Raw genomic sequence first — 15,756 nt, 5'->3', positions numbered from 1 at the left:
CGCGTGGTAGACATGTCCACCAGTGGAATGATGTTAGGGGGGAGCTGGGTGATGTGGGGCATGGGGTGATGGGTTCTCCATGCCCCCAGTCAGGGCCCATGGATTCACCACAATGCATGACAAATCCCATTGCCAATGTGCTAAGATCCTGCCTCTCCTTTTTCTCATTCTTTATTGCAACACATTTTCCCCAATCTGGAATGAAGGGGAAAGTATTAAGGGTTGTTCCTACAGTTTCAATGAATTTGGCAGCTTTGTGGCTGTGAATACAGAGGCAGCTGCAACCATAGACACATAAGCTCTCTGCAGAGAAAGAGAGATGTTAAACTGTTATAAAAGCACATGAAACACTTTGGAGGGAAAATGTGACCCATGGTCCAATAGATTGTGGATCCAAATGTTATATGCAAGAAATCCAAGAAAATACTGCTTTCTATGCTTAAAGGAACAAAAAAGGGAATGTTTTATTAAGAGAAACTTAGCAAAGAATGGCAGAACCCATGTGAATAACGAGAAAATAATTTTATAGCATGGAAATGAGATTTGGAGGACTAGAATTTGGAAAATATGCTAAAAGTGGTGCCTAATTGCAACAACAACAACAACAACAACAATCATTGTGTTGCTGTGAGTATTCAGAGCTATATGGCCATGTTCCAGAAGCATTCTCTCTTGATGTCTTGCCCACAGCTACGGAAGGAATCCTCAAAGGTTGTGAGGTCTGTTGGAAAATAGGCAAGTGGGTTTTATATATCTGTGGAATAATGTCTAGGGTGGGAGAAAGAACTCTTGTCTGTAAGAGGCAAGGGTGAATTTTGCAATCAGCTACCTTGATTAGCATTGAATGGCCTTGCAGCTTCAAAGCCTGACAGATTCCTGCCTGGGGGAATCCTTTGTTGGGGGTGTTAGCTGGCCCTGATTGTTTCTTGTCTGGAATTCCCCTGTTTTTTTTTAGTGTTGTTCTTTATATACTTTATTTACAATAACAATAATCTTTATTTATAGCACACCTTTCTCCCTTATAAAGGGACCCAAAGCAGCTTCCAACATATAAAATACAGTGAAATACAATACAAAACCATCAGCAATCAAAATACAAATACAAAACCTAATAAGCAACCAATAAAACAAACATAAATAAACATTTTTGCAACTTGTGAAAAAAGCAGCTGGAGAAAAGGAAACTGTTTCTGTATCAGTGTATATAATGTCCAGTCATTGAAACAAGGAATCAGAAGGATACCTCCTCTCTCCTTAAAGAAATATGGAGGACATTGGAAGTCTCTGCAAGCAAGTAGAGCTTTTTTAGTTGTATTAAATGCTGCTCTGATAACGTATGACACTATCACATAACACAGAGAAAAATACATAAAACAAAATGCTTAGAAAGGAAGAAGAGAATCCATTTTAAAAGACTTTTGACTCTAAAGGCATTCCATTGCACTAGACAATATCCACAAACTCTTTAGAGTATTTTTAATAAAACATTCTTTTGCCTAGGTTGACATTAACTTACTCCTTTTTGAAAACACCCAGATTTTTCAGGATTCACTTGCACAAACACCTTGCACCTATCTATTTGAAATGTGTCAGCTTCACTCCCTCAGAACTAGCAACTATGCCTACAATTTTCATTCAAGTCTGGTGAGAACTAGAAAGGCTATATGCACTTCCCTTTAAAAAAAAAAAAACATTTCAAAGGTACTTCCATGAAGAAGCCTTATCTTTTTTGTGTGAAATGTGGTGTATTGCATCTGTTCAGAAGGTCCTGCAAACTTCATCTATAAAAATGTAATGTGCGTAATTACCATAGAGTAAACAACAAAACCACTGGATCACATCACACCAAATTTGGCCACAAAAGACACAGTCATCCAATCTATGTCTTTCAATCAAAAAACCCTATAAAATTAGGTCCAAATTACAGAAAACTCCCCAAAACCCAAAATTTACTAACCACACATGCGCAGAAGAGAGAGGAGAGAGTGCCCGCAGCAAAAGGAAGAGGGCCAAAGGCCTCAGAAGGCCTCCCCAGCATGCGAAGTTGGTGGATAGCCAGTGAAAGAGGTGAATGGAGCCTCAAATGGCTCCAAGATGCACCACAAATTACTTGATGCCTCAAATGACTTCTCACTACCAGGGGAGACACCGGACAGGAGGTAGAGGGGAGAATGGAGCCCAACCGGCTTCCCCCTAAACTTCAGAAGGGAGCACGCAGGCAGGCCTGTAGCGAGGGGGCGGTTTTAGGGGTTCAACCCCCCCCCCCCCGAAATTTTTCAGGTTATAAAAAAAACCTGGTTTACTCATGAATTTTAACTGGTTAACCAAATCCCCATGCTAAGTCTATGAGACACAAAACATTAAGAGTCCCTCCAGGCACTATCTCAAGCAGATATTGACAGGTTTGTAGCAGGGAGGGGTGTGTGCTAGGGGTTAAACCCCCCCCCCAATTTTCAACCCCCCCCCCCCCCCGAAATTTTTTTCTGGCTACGGCCCTGCATGCAGGTGGGGGGGGAGGAGCCAAACAGCTCCGCAAACAACCCACACCTAACCCAGAGCCATGCAGGCTCAAAGACCTCCCCTCAACCTGGAGAGCAACAGACAGTATTTATACATGGCTCTCATGTCTCCTTTCAACCTTCTCTTTGGCAGGTAAACAGACCCAACACTTTAAGATGCTACTCCGAGGGATTATTCATCCTTTTAGTTGCCCTCTTTCTCTGGATATTATTATTATTATTATTATTATTATTATTATTATTATTATTATTATTATATGACACAGCAAACAAGATAGACATGCTGGACTTTGTATCACAAAATCACAAGTTGAACACTTCCCAAGTGTTAGTGTTGTTATGATTATTAATATTAGGTTCCTGGGAACCATCAACATTAACAAAACCTGACAGTCAGCATTAAAAAAAACTCTACAATCTGGACAGTAAATAAAGAACAACACTCTGAAAATAAAGATATTCTAGACAGATAACAACCAGAGCCAGCTTACACCTGCCAACATTCACCCAGGGAGGAAACAATCACGCTTTGAAGCTGCAAGTTCATTCAATGCTAATCAAGATGACTAATTGCAACATTCATACTTGCCTCTACAAACAAAAACCCACTTAGGATTATGCCACAGCAACACATGGCCAGGCACAGCTCGGAAATTAGATATGGATATAGATATGTGGGATGGGGATCCCCTTGCTTGATTATATGAGAAGATGTAGAAAGTTTGGGATTTTCTGAAGCCAGGTCAGTAGTGAGCTAAAGAAACTGATAAATTAATCCTTCTTCTTATTGTTACTGGATGAGAGAACCACAGTTGTGTACTCCTGCTCTGTCTCTTCCACTCACAATATTTTCTGGTTAATGGAGAAGGCCTACTGGAGGTTCTCTAATGAGATCTTCATCAGCACTATATGGATGTTAGGGGTAGAGTCAGATTATAAATTTTATGATAAATGAGATGATACTTGTTCAGGCCTTGGTGGTGGAGTTGTTGTTTGTAAAATGTTCACTGTTTTGTGTTCTGTTTCACTGTAAGTTATTAATGTATGTAAATAAAATTAATATATTATTTTTAAAAAAGATTCAGAAGACACATCCTTCCTTCTGTCCATAGTTACATGAAAGCCAAGTTTGGCAATTGCAGTGGGCTGGGGCCAACATTGTCTCCCAGCACATCTCAGAGAACCCATGTCAAACATCTCTGCAAAAGAAAAATACTGGTATGATTTTTCATCTTCCAAATTATTCCTCTAGCCCAGTGATTTTAGGTCTTTGAGAGGTCTTCTTTTACTAGAAGAAATGGCCTGAAATCAAATTCTTGGTCACCCCTGGTATTAGAATTCTGATATGTTTCTAATTCAGTTATTGGTGTTCTTTTCAGGCTAAAATGACTCCTGAAACCATTGCAAAATTCCCCTGACACCTGCTAGAGGGTATTTGAGTAAATACTGAATGCCTGAAAAGAGTTTTAAAACACTCAAGTAAGTCTTCACTATATCCACAGACATACAGAGTCCTACAGAGAACCCACATATTGACATGTAACTATGGTAATAAAACAAATTGTAGGATGACCCCTGTATACCAAGAGTCAGAGTGGTGTAGCATTTTTGAGTATGGCACTAAGCCTTTGGAGATCAGGGTTCGGTTCCCCACTCAGCCATGAAAACCACTGGATGACCTTGGCGACTTCCACATTCTCAGCCCAGGAAATGCCATGATTAGTTTGCCTCAGGATCACCATAAGTTCTGACACAACAACACCAATATATTTACTATTGAATATGAGACACCTAAGGTTTCCTCATGTTCTCTCAAATAGATCCCACTATTGAAAATTTAAATCTTCTTTCCCATAAATATTCCCAATTATCTAACTCAATATTTACCCCTAAATGTTTAGCCCACGAGATCATTGCTGTTTTTATTTGATTATCTTCTAGATTGTACTCATATAATTTAGAAATTAATCCCTTATTCCTCTTCTCCAAAGAAAATCTCCAATTCCAATTTTCTGAGGTTTATTAACTGACCTTTTCTTAAACCATTTGACGTCTTTCTGCCTTAGGTTGCATGAGACCGGTGAAGGGAATGGTTGTATTTTGTTTTAATTTGTAAGTCTTCTTGATATTAAAATTGTTAGCATAAATAATAGTGAAAGATGTCCATGAAATATGGAAAACATAATAGCTAGTTATATAGAGTGGGTGGGAGAAATCTCTAGGGAGTTAGGATTCATCCTGCAAAAGGACATTTTTAAAGCAGCTGTAAGATTGCTCAGTTTCCAAATATCCTATTTTTGTAATATACAGACACTTTCTTTTTCTTAAAAAAAAAATGGAAAGATTAGCTTGGATTACCTCTCAGGTCCTATATTTGGACATGACTGGATTATGGCCAAGAGCAGATGGTCTAGTTGAATGAACACATTTCCCACAGTCTACAATGTGCTTGGGAGAAAACAAAAATGCCTTTGAATATGTACCATATCCATAAAATATGTTTCTTAATAGCAACAACAGAGCTGAAATGACAGTGTAGTTTTGCCTCAAATATTTGTATTGTTGATGCTTATAGAAATTATTTTTAGATTTTTTGGAAAAGATTTTTTGTGTCAGATCTTAGCATAGATCTAAATGTAAGGGTCCACCAAGTCACATTCAATAAAACAAATTGACATACACTTGCATAGATGCATCATTTTAGGATGCCAGAGAGATGAAACCCCACAGAAGGAGCAAAAATAATTATTCCTATGGATGCTTACATCATCACCAACAATGATGACAACATTTGTCTACACCACAAACCAATCAAATTGTCAGCCTTCTAATAGCATTCATTGCCTCTCTGCAGTTTGGATCCTGCAATTTGGATCTTGCAGATTGGATCCACAAATTGCGAATGAATAAATCAATTCATTTCTGATATCTATTAATTTAGCTTATTCATAAGCTTACTCTTTCCCATTCTAACAAATCTTTTTAACCAGTGTATATACCTGACATTAGGGGTGCACAGAATTCCATTTGGCGATGTGGGATTTAGGAAAAATGGACCGGGCAGGATCCAGCCGAAGCCTTGACCAGAACAGATCATGAGCAGCTGGATCTTTTGGCTAATTGGGGCAATGGGGATGAACAACACTCTACCTGAGGTGGAGGCCATAGCATGTGGGCGGCCTCACAAATCAGGCAAGAAAAAGCAACTCATCTTTCCTCCCCAGAGAGGGAGAGAGAGAAAAAGAGAGAAAAAGTGAGAAACGCTTCCCTAGGCCTCTCCTCCACTTTCCCAGCAGCACTTTAAGTGGAGTGGGCATTGAAAGAGCTTCTTTGCTTCCTCCTAGGGTATGATCGGAGTTGAGGTTTTCTCTCTCTGTGTTTCTCAAGTTTCCTCTCAATCAGAGGCCTGGTTGACTGTGTCCATTCTCCTCCCCTCTTGTGGCACACGGTGATTGGAACTTCAATTCCCAGACCTTCTTCTTGTATGTGTGTGTGTGTTTTTTTTTAAAAAAAAGTTACGATAAAAACTTTAAAATTTCCCCAAAATCAGTAGATTGGTGAAACGTTCTGAAACTTGGCAAGCTTGCAGTTGTAAATGTGGCCTTCTAGTGAAGCAAATTTCATCCTGATAGGCCTAAGAGAAACATATATTTTCCCTTTCCTTTTTTTTCTTCATCTAGCATTTTATGGAAGTCACAGTTTCTCTGCCTCACAGCAAGATGAAGACATGCAAACACACACCTTCCAAAATATAAATCTTAATTAAATTACTTACGTCCTTATGGGGTAGACGTCCCAACTTCTGCCTTTATGACTGTGTTGTATGTCACAACATGTCCATTTTGACTTCCAGTAACTAATCCTTTCTGTCCATTTTGCTCTCTTGTGATTGCATATGAGTGGTATATATCTATAGGCCTGTAGTTAATCCTTTCTATCTACATACTTTTATTTTTATTTTTGAGGGCTCTTACTACAAAACCCCACAATTAGTTTACATTGGATGATGAAGAGTGTGTGTGCCATGTTTTGTCCAGATCCAGCAAGCCATGTGGAAGCCTTTGTGGTACAAACCAACAAACCAACTGACATACACACATACATTGACTTTTATAGAGAGAGAAGATAATATTCTCTCCCAATACTCACATCTTCATGCCTTTTCTGTCTCAATGTTAAATCCTGGCCACTATATCCGGTTTTATTGATGGAACCCTATCATTAGGTTTTAACTTGGGTTATGTGTTTTATGATTATCAGTTTAAGTATTCTTGGATATGGGTATAATGTTTTAATTGTTGTATGTTTTAAATTGACTGTATATTTCCTGGTATGCTGGAAACCGCTCTGAGTCCCTCAAGGAGATAGGGCGGTATACTGTATAAATAAAGTTTATTATTATTATTATTATTATTATTATTATTATTATTATTATTATTATTATTATTCAGATTTATAAATATACTTATTTTGTCTAAATATATGTTTTTGTGCATTTTGATGATTTTGTGGTGACAGCTGTTCCAGAATCTTCTTAAAGTGAGAAAGCTGACAGACACATGTGTGTTGAGATTTGCACATTTGTCTAGTAGGTACAGATCACATCAGTTCACACTGGAATTCACAAAGATCAAATTCTATCAGTGTTCTTAGTTTCTGCTTCTACATTTACATAAAAGACGGGATACTTGAATGATGGTGGTGTTACTGTATGCCTTACAGTCACCTACAGTGACTGTAAGGCAAACCTATCATGGAGTTTTCTTAACAAGATTTGTTCAGAGGGGCGGGTTCTTTGTCTTCCTCTAAGGATGAGAGCGTGTGTCTTATCCAAGATCACTCAGTTTCCATAAATGAATGCAGATTTGAACCTCAGCCTCCAGAGTCATTGTTCAAAACTAAGATCACTAAACCATACTGCTTCTTTTGATGGTTTTAACAGCAACTGATTTATCTACCTCATTGAGCATTCTTCATAGACGGAATTCATATATAAAGTGGGAAGCAAATGTGTTTCTTCTCTTTCCCACATAGCCTACCTTTGACATCTTCAGACATCTATATGGACATCTATAACATTATTATTATTATTATTATTATTATTATTATTATTATCATTATCATTATCATTATCATTATCATTTCTATCCCGCTTTTCTCCTGTGGGTGGAATTCAAAGTGGTGTACAACATATAAAATTCATACAAATACATCCGACCACAATACATAATCAGTTAAAACATCATATCCCGATATAAAAAACCAATTAACATCAAATAAAACAATTTTAAAAACTTACAGTAAGCACCATTTAAAGATATCCATAACCTCCGGCCACTGACATAGAATCATAGAATCATAGAATCGTAGAGTTGGAAGAGACCTCATGGGCCATCCAGTCCAACCCCCTGCCAAGAAGCAGGAAATCGCATTCAAAGCACCCCCGACAGATGGCCGTCCAGCCTCTGCTTAAAAGCCTTTAAAGAAGGAGCCTCCACCACAGTCTGGGGCAGAGAGTTCCACTGCCGAACAGCTCTCACAGTCAGGAAGTTTTTCCTAATTTTCAGGTGGAATCTCCTTTCCTGTAGTTTGAAGCCATTGTTCCGTGTCCTAGTCTGCAGGGCAGCAGAAAACAAGCTTGCTCCCTCCTCCCTATGACTTCCCTTCACGTATTTGTACATGGCTATCATGTCTCCTCTCAGCCTTCTCTTCTGCAGGCTAAACATGCCCAGTTCTTTAAGCCTCTCCTCATAGGGCTTGTTTTCCAGACCTTTGATCATTTTAGTTGCCCTCCTCTGGACGCTTTCCAGCTTGTCAACATCTCCCTTCAACTGTGGTGCCCAGAATTGGACACAGTATTCCAGGTGTGGTCTGACCAAGGCAGAATAGAGGGGGAGCAGGACTTCCCTGGATCTAGACGCTATTCCCCTATTGATGCAGGCCAAAATCCCATTGGCTTTCTTAGCAGCCGCATCACATTGCTGGCTCATGTTTAACTTGTTGTCCACGAGGACTCCAAGACCTTTTTCACATGTACTGCTGTTGAGCCAGGCATCCCCCATTCTGTATATTTGCATTCCATTTTTTCTGCTGAAGTGAAGTATCTTGCATTTGTCCCTGTTGAACTTCATTTTGTTAGTTTTGGCCCATCTCTCTAGTCTGTCAAGATCGTTTTGAATTCTGCTCCTGTCTTCTGGAGTGTTAGCTATCCCTCCCAGTTTGGTGTCATCTGCAAACTTGATGATCGTGCCTTCTGACCCTTCGTCTAAGTCGTTAATAAAGATGTTGAACAGAACCGGGCCCAGGACAGAGCCCTGCGGCACTCCACTCATGACTTCTTTCCAAGATGAAGACGACGCATTGGTGAGCACCCTTTGGGTTCGTTTGCTTAGCCAATTACAGATCCACCTAACCGTAGTTTTGTCTAGCCCACATTTTACTAGTCTGTTTGCCAGAAGGTCGTGGGGGACTTTGTCGAAGGCCTTACTGAAATCTAGGTAGGCTACATCCACGGCATTCCCTGTATCGACCCAACTCGTAACTCTATCGAAAAAAGAGATCAGATTAGTCTGGCATGACTTGTTTTTGGTAAATCCGTGTTGACTATTAGCAATGACTGCATTTGTTTCTAAGTGTTTGCAGACCACTTCCTTAATGATCTTTTCCAGAATCTTGCCTGGTATCGATGTGAGGTTGACATTATTTACATTGATAGTACTTGACATTATTTGTCAAGTACTATCAAAACATTTATCAGACTGGCAGTGCTTATTATCATTCGTCTGTACAAATCAGATACATAATATACATGAGTCCTGAAATTTATTTGAGTATTGCAGAGATAAATACTTTTGTTTTGTTTTTTTAATGTCAGGAGCAACTTGAGAAACTGCAAGTTGCTTCTGGTGTGAGAGAATTGGCTGTCTGCAAGGATGTTGCCCAGGGAATGCCTGGATGTTTGATGTTTTTACCATCCTTGTTGGAGGTTTCTCTCATGTCCCCGCATGTTCTGTCAACATCTTTTTATTTTATCTTTTGATCCCAAAACAATTTCCTTGCATCCTGCTAATTTCTTCTTCCTCCTCCCATCTTTTAGATCAGCCTGATATCTTGACCTTTAACACAGATCTGTACTCTTTGACCTTAGTGATGTTTTACCGTGTTTCCCCGAAAATAAGACAGTGTCTTATATTAATTTTTGCTCCCAAAGTTGTGCTAGGTCCTATTTTCAGGGGATGTCTTATTTTTCCATAAAGAAGAATTCACTTTTATCGTTGAACAAAATAAATGAACATTTATCATGTATTGTACAGTGGCTGTCATCACAAACCAACATGAGCAGACAAACTGTGAATCCTATCAATAATGTCTTGTTACTACCATCTATATATATAAAAGAGTGATGGCATCAGGGCAGCGGACAAAACAACAAAACTACAGGCCCCCCAACCTCGAAATTTGACAACACAACCCATCATCCACGGCTCTAGGTTGATACAAGAAAAAGAAAAGAAAAATAAAGTCCTAATTAAAGGGAGAGGAATAATTGTTTTTATCCGATTGCTGCCAGTTAGAAGGCTAAGTTCCACCCACTTGGTCTCCTAGCAACCTAATCAGCCCAGGGGACAGGCACAAGAGTTTGGAGAGACCCCTAAGGGCCATCCAGCCCAACCCTTTCTACTATGCAGCAGGACACAATCCAAGCATTCACAACACATGGACAACGTATACATACTATACAATACTACACAGGGACATAGACCCCCCCCCCTCTACCCTCACCACTTTCACAGTACACAAACAACCAAATGCATACTAAACATAAGGACAACCATACAACAGACATTCAATACCACCACTACCTCAACAAGTTCTCACCAACACCACCAGACAACGCCACAGCAATGCGTGGCCGGGCATAGCTAGTTATTTCCATGTACAACACTCTATGGTACGTACATTTACCGATCCTGCAAGCTCAGGTGTTTGGTTCGGTGGACATGCTTCCAAACAAAAACTTTGCTAGGTCTTACTTTCAGGGGAGGACTTATATTTAGCAATTCAGCAAAACCTCTGCTAGGTCTTATTTTCTGGGGATGTCTTACTTTCAGGGAAACAGGGTAGTAACATCTTAGTAACCTTATCTTTCTCATATTCCTTGCTCCTTCCTTGCTCCCTCCTCACATTTCTCTTATAAATGCTAGAAATAAATAATTTTCTCTTAACCCATTCACTTTACTGTCTCTTGCCCCAACAGTTACTGTATACTAAGGTGTTTCTCTATACTTGGACCTAAGTATAAGCTTAAGGCAATATACAGGGTGCTTCAAAATGATAGACCCAATTTCAAAGCAGTATATTTCACAAAGTTAACATGTTACATTGCACAAAAAGTTGCATGAGTTGTCAAGTTATCAATTTTGGCTAACCATTTTGAGCCAGAAACAAATCTAAATAAATAACCCCACAAATGGAGAGAATATCATTAGGCCTTATGTTAGGGTGTCATCATCTTTCGAATGACTAAGTCTAGGGGCTGTTTTTGCGCTGGGAGTGGCATCTAGCGGTCATCCTTTGAAACTCTATGCTCCACCCTTTCGGAGATATAGCGATTTCCAATTGGAGCTCTCTTTTTGAAACACCCTGTACATAGAATAGTAGAGTTGGAAGAGACCTCATGGGCCATCCAGTCCAACTCCCTGCCAAGAAGCAGGAAAATCGCATTCAAAGTACCCCCAGTGAAAAGGGTTAAGAGAGCCTCATGTTTTATTGTCATAGGCAATGTCTGAATCATAAAACAAATCTGATCGTAAACCCATGTGATATTATTGTGCCGTGTCACAGAAATGAAAGCAAGACTGCATTCATCACAATGACATACTAGAAGAAGAACAAATAAATGTTTGTGCAGTAATTTTGCAAATCAGTTAACTGGGAATTCCATGTTATATATTCTCGTGCTGGTACTTTTTGAGGATATTTGTGAACAGATATTTGTCCTCAGGGCTGTCAATGGAAATAATATTCTTCATCCTGTGTTTACTATACTTTAATTTTAAATACTTATAGGCAGGGCTGAATCAGATTAAAAATAAATAAATAAAAAAGCGTTAAAGCAAAACCGCAAGCTGAGTGGAAAATTGGTAGGAAATTGGAAATAAAATTGCATCAGGTAATGGTTTATAAAGGCAAATAGTAGGGGTCTCTTCATTTTCTATCTCTATCAATTACATAGATAAAAGAATAACAAGCTACCTTATAGAAATTTACCTGTGATAACAATGTGACAAACAAAGGAAAGTGAGTTCCAGATGCCAGCAGGGAAGGCAGCAAGCCAGGAACCCTGACCCAGAAACCCAGCAAATAGAATTTTGCACAGACAAGTTGTCTTTGCATAATGAAAGTTAAATATTAATTGTAACAGTGAAAGAGCAAGTGATGTGAGCAACAAATACTGAAAGAATTAATGAACTGTAATACAGTCTTCGTTCAAACTTACATTCAGTAGCAACAGGGAAAATTGAGTGCTCGGTTACTTAGTTTTAACACAGATCCTAAATAAATGGCTAGAGGGATAATGGATTTCCATATCTAGCTTGCTACTCGAGGTTAAGTATTTAGAAAGAACATATTTATAGATAAATAGCTGCAAATGAATGTGTTACTAATAATTGCTCCTGGAAATAGTTCCTGTAGCATACAGAAAGCTGTCAAGCTTTTGGTTGATTTTTGCATGTATAAGTCCTGGAACAAAGAGTTTTAGTTATGCTTTTAATAGCTACAACACTTAGGGACATTTTGTTTGCAAGGAATATTTATATATATGATGTCAGTATTTTTTTTATATTTGTATATTTCTATTCAGGAAAAATGTTTTCATTGTAAAATCCTTACGTACTATTTTATTTTAATTTAGCCCAAATGCTAGCAGATTTATAACAGGGATGTAAATCAGGCGGACCTCCTGATCTTGGTGAACTGCAACTTCCATCAGTCCTAGCCAGCATATCCATTGTGCCAGCTAGGAACCATTGTGTTCCTGTTGCCAGAATCCTCCAGCCCAAGCTCTGGCTGGCCTGGGACAGCAATTTCCTCTACTTCTGGCTGCATAGGAATCTCAGGCTCAAACCCAGAGTCTCTTGGCAAGGCAGATGCAGGAGCAATCACAGAGTCAGGAGTAGGAACAAACACGGGTTGCACAGGCCCAACCTCAGGCTGGATTGCAACACCTCAGATAATGCAGTGTGACTGTGAGAAAAATATTCTGCCAATAGAGTCAGGATGTCCTTAAAACTCTATTGCTTGGTGCTAGGAAAACAAAACTGATCATAGATTTCTTCCTGTGAGTTCACACATGATTATTCAAAAAGGTAAACTATTAAATGTACAATGGTGAGCACATTCTGAACACCTCCACTGCTTCCCCTCAAAGCTAGTTATTTATATGTAGGGAAACAAAGCATACCATTTAGCCTACATTTCTTTTAAATTACTTCTCAATGTGTGTGGTTAGTACTGATGAGGGAAATATTATGTGCAATAACAGTACGAAATTGAGGTTGTAAAAACACAATGAGTTTGGTAAATGGATATTGTATGTGTATGTGTGTGTGTGTGTGTGGGTGGGTGTGGATTCACATGCACATGCACAAAAATGGAAACAGTATCTAAACTTACAGCTAAGAGACACATAGCTTTAGTTTTCCCATTGTGCACTGGGTCACGACAGCTGAAATATACATTTGTGAAACTCATTCGGCTACCTGGCCTCTGTCTCTTCAGACAGTATTAATAGTGCTCTAGTAACACTCTCGATGTAATATTAATGTAGCAATCCATTCCACTCACTGTGGTCCATTTTCATTTTTAATAGAGACAACTCGGTCATCCCAGAAAAGGTATTTTCCTGCCAGCCTATTTATTTTCCATACCCCCTTGTCCCTGGACCTATTTGTTGTGAGGGATTATTTTTGTCTCCTTTTTATGGCTGTCTTGGAAGCTATCCCTTTTGATCCCAGCTGCTATTCTTCTGCGTATGCACAAAATTGAGATGGTATTTTTTAGCACTAAGTCATAGGCAGAATTGCACACTGTATACTGGGTAGGTAGGGAGGGCAAGTGGCATATGTTTATTAATGCATCATCCTCTACTCCTATAAACCTCCAGAAGTACAATTTCTCATACCAACATAATACCATTACGAGAAAAGTTGTTTATGGGATGATAGTTCCTTCTAGGCAAGCATAAGGACCTTGCCATTCTGTCTTCAACTAAGCAGAATATACCATTTCCAGTTGGCAGGAAAATGTGTCACAAAGAGCACTACTGTGCAGGACACATATGGGACACTATTTCTGGGACACATTGTCCCAAGAGTTGTTGCTGCTGTCTCTGTTTATATCATACCTTTTTCTCCAAACTGCAGTTCAAGGTGTCCTATAAATGAAAAAACAGTTAAAAATTATACAAAAGATTGACATTAAAGTAGAATCAAACTATGAATAATACTTCAGCAAATGAACATTAAATTGAAACAATCAATGGAGAATGGGATGGTGATGGCAGAGAAGCATCTATGATCTTGTATCCTGGTTCAGAACAATGAGGATATTCTCTGAGACTTCCCGATGGTCTTCAAGATATTGCAAAAGATATTCATATTGTGTCTGGTTGTAGACATGTAGATAGATGCTTCTAAACTGAACCTGACCTCCCACAGCAAGGGGTAGTGGAAGTGTGTGTGTACAGGAACAATGTGAGACTTGCAAAAATTGATCAGAGAGATGGAGCATAACTATGTCTAGACAGTACATCTCTGTATATTACAGCACATCTCTACATTCAAGATCCCAGCATATAATTCAAAGAGGATAATAAAAATAGTATGTAAGAGTTGATTAGTTAGGAATGAAGTCTAGTAGTACCCACCTGAAAATTTGGACTTGATGTTCCATAGGATCTCTTCCAGCTCTATGATTCTATGGCACATGACTGGACAGGAAACAAATGCAGCTATGCCTCCTGCTTTAAGGGTGGACTCAAATAGGCATAGGGAACTCATCAAGCAGAAAAAGCTCTCAGCCCAAATATAAACTCCAAACTAAACCCCTAGGTTCACTTTGCAATCTTATTCCTTCTCCATGGAAGTAGACCTAAAAATTCAGATTAAACTTGAGAATACAGGGTCTTAATGAGAAAATCATTCTACTGAATTACTCTTTCAAAACACTTTTTTCAATTTCCTTTTTAATGTATTGACTGATCTACTGTGATGTCATTGAATTACCTATGTTTTCAGAAGTTATACATTTTATATCAGAGAGAGGCCCACATGGTATAGTGCTTTGACTGTTAGACTACAGCTGTGGAGACCAGGGTTCGGGACCCCACTTATCCATGAAAACCCACTGGGTAACCTTGGGTAAGTCACAATCTCTTAGACTCAGAGAAATCTAAAGGTAACCCCGCTCTGATCAAAGCTTCCCATAAAAACATTATAGGTTTGTCTTATGTTTGTCATAAGTTCAAAATTATTTGAAGGCGCACAACACAGAACATGGCAATGGAGGGCCAATATTAGATTCTTTCTACCTAAATTGTGTTCCAGGTGGCATGGACCAAAATCCTGTTGATTAGGCCCAGTAGAGTAGACCTAATGGAACAATTTTTGAATGGTGGAGTAACATAAATCCCATAGATTCAATTACAGCAAAGTCTCACTTATCCAACATAAACGGGCCGGCAGAATGTTGGATAAGTGAATATGTTGGATAATAAGGAGGCATTAAGGAAAAGCCTATTAAACATCAAATTAGGTTATGATTTCACAAATGAAGCACCAAAACATCATGTTATACAACAAATTTGGCAGAAAAAGTAGTTCAATACACAGTAATGCTATGTAGTAATTACTGTATTTATGAATTTAGCACCAAATTATCATGATATATTGAAAACATTGACTACAAAAATGCGTTGGATAATCCAGAATGTTGGATAAGCGAGTGTTGGATAAGTGAGACTCTACTGTATTTACTTTAGCTGGAAGTAACAATAGGATTTAGAGTGCATTCTTTCTTCTTGTCTTTTTAAAAAGCTATTCTAAGAGGAATGCAGTTGCTAATTTATATGAAGAATCTTTCATTTAGAAGTCAGGAACCTTTGCAATAAATAAGAAATAAGGAGCTAGAGTCTTAATACCAGTACCTTTTCTACAATGCCTTATGACACAGATTG

The sequence above is a fragment of the Anolis carolinensis genome, chromosome 1, assembly GCF_035594765.1.
Source record: "Anolis carolinensis isolate JA03-04 chromosome 1, rAnoCar3.1.pri, whole genome shotgun sequence".
In the NCBI taxonomy this organism is placed as follows: domain Eukaryota; kingdom Metazoa; phylum Chordata; class Lepidosauria; order Squamata; family Dactyloidae; genus Anolis; species Anolis carolinensis.
Note: the sequence above shows the minus strand (reverse complement) of the source record.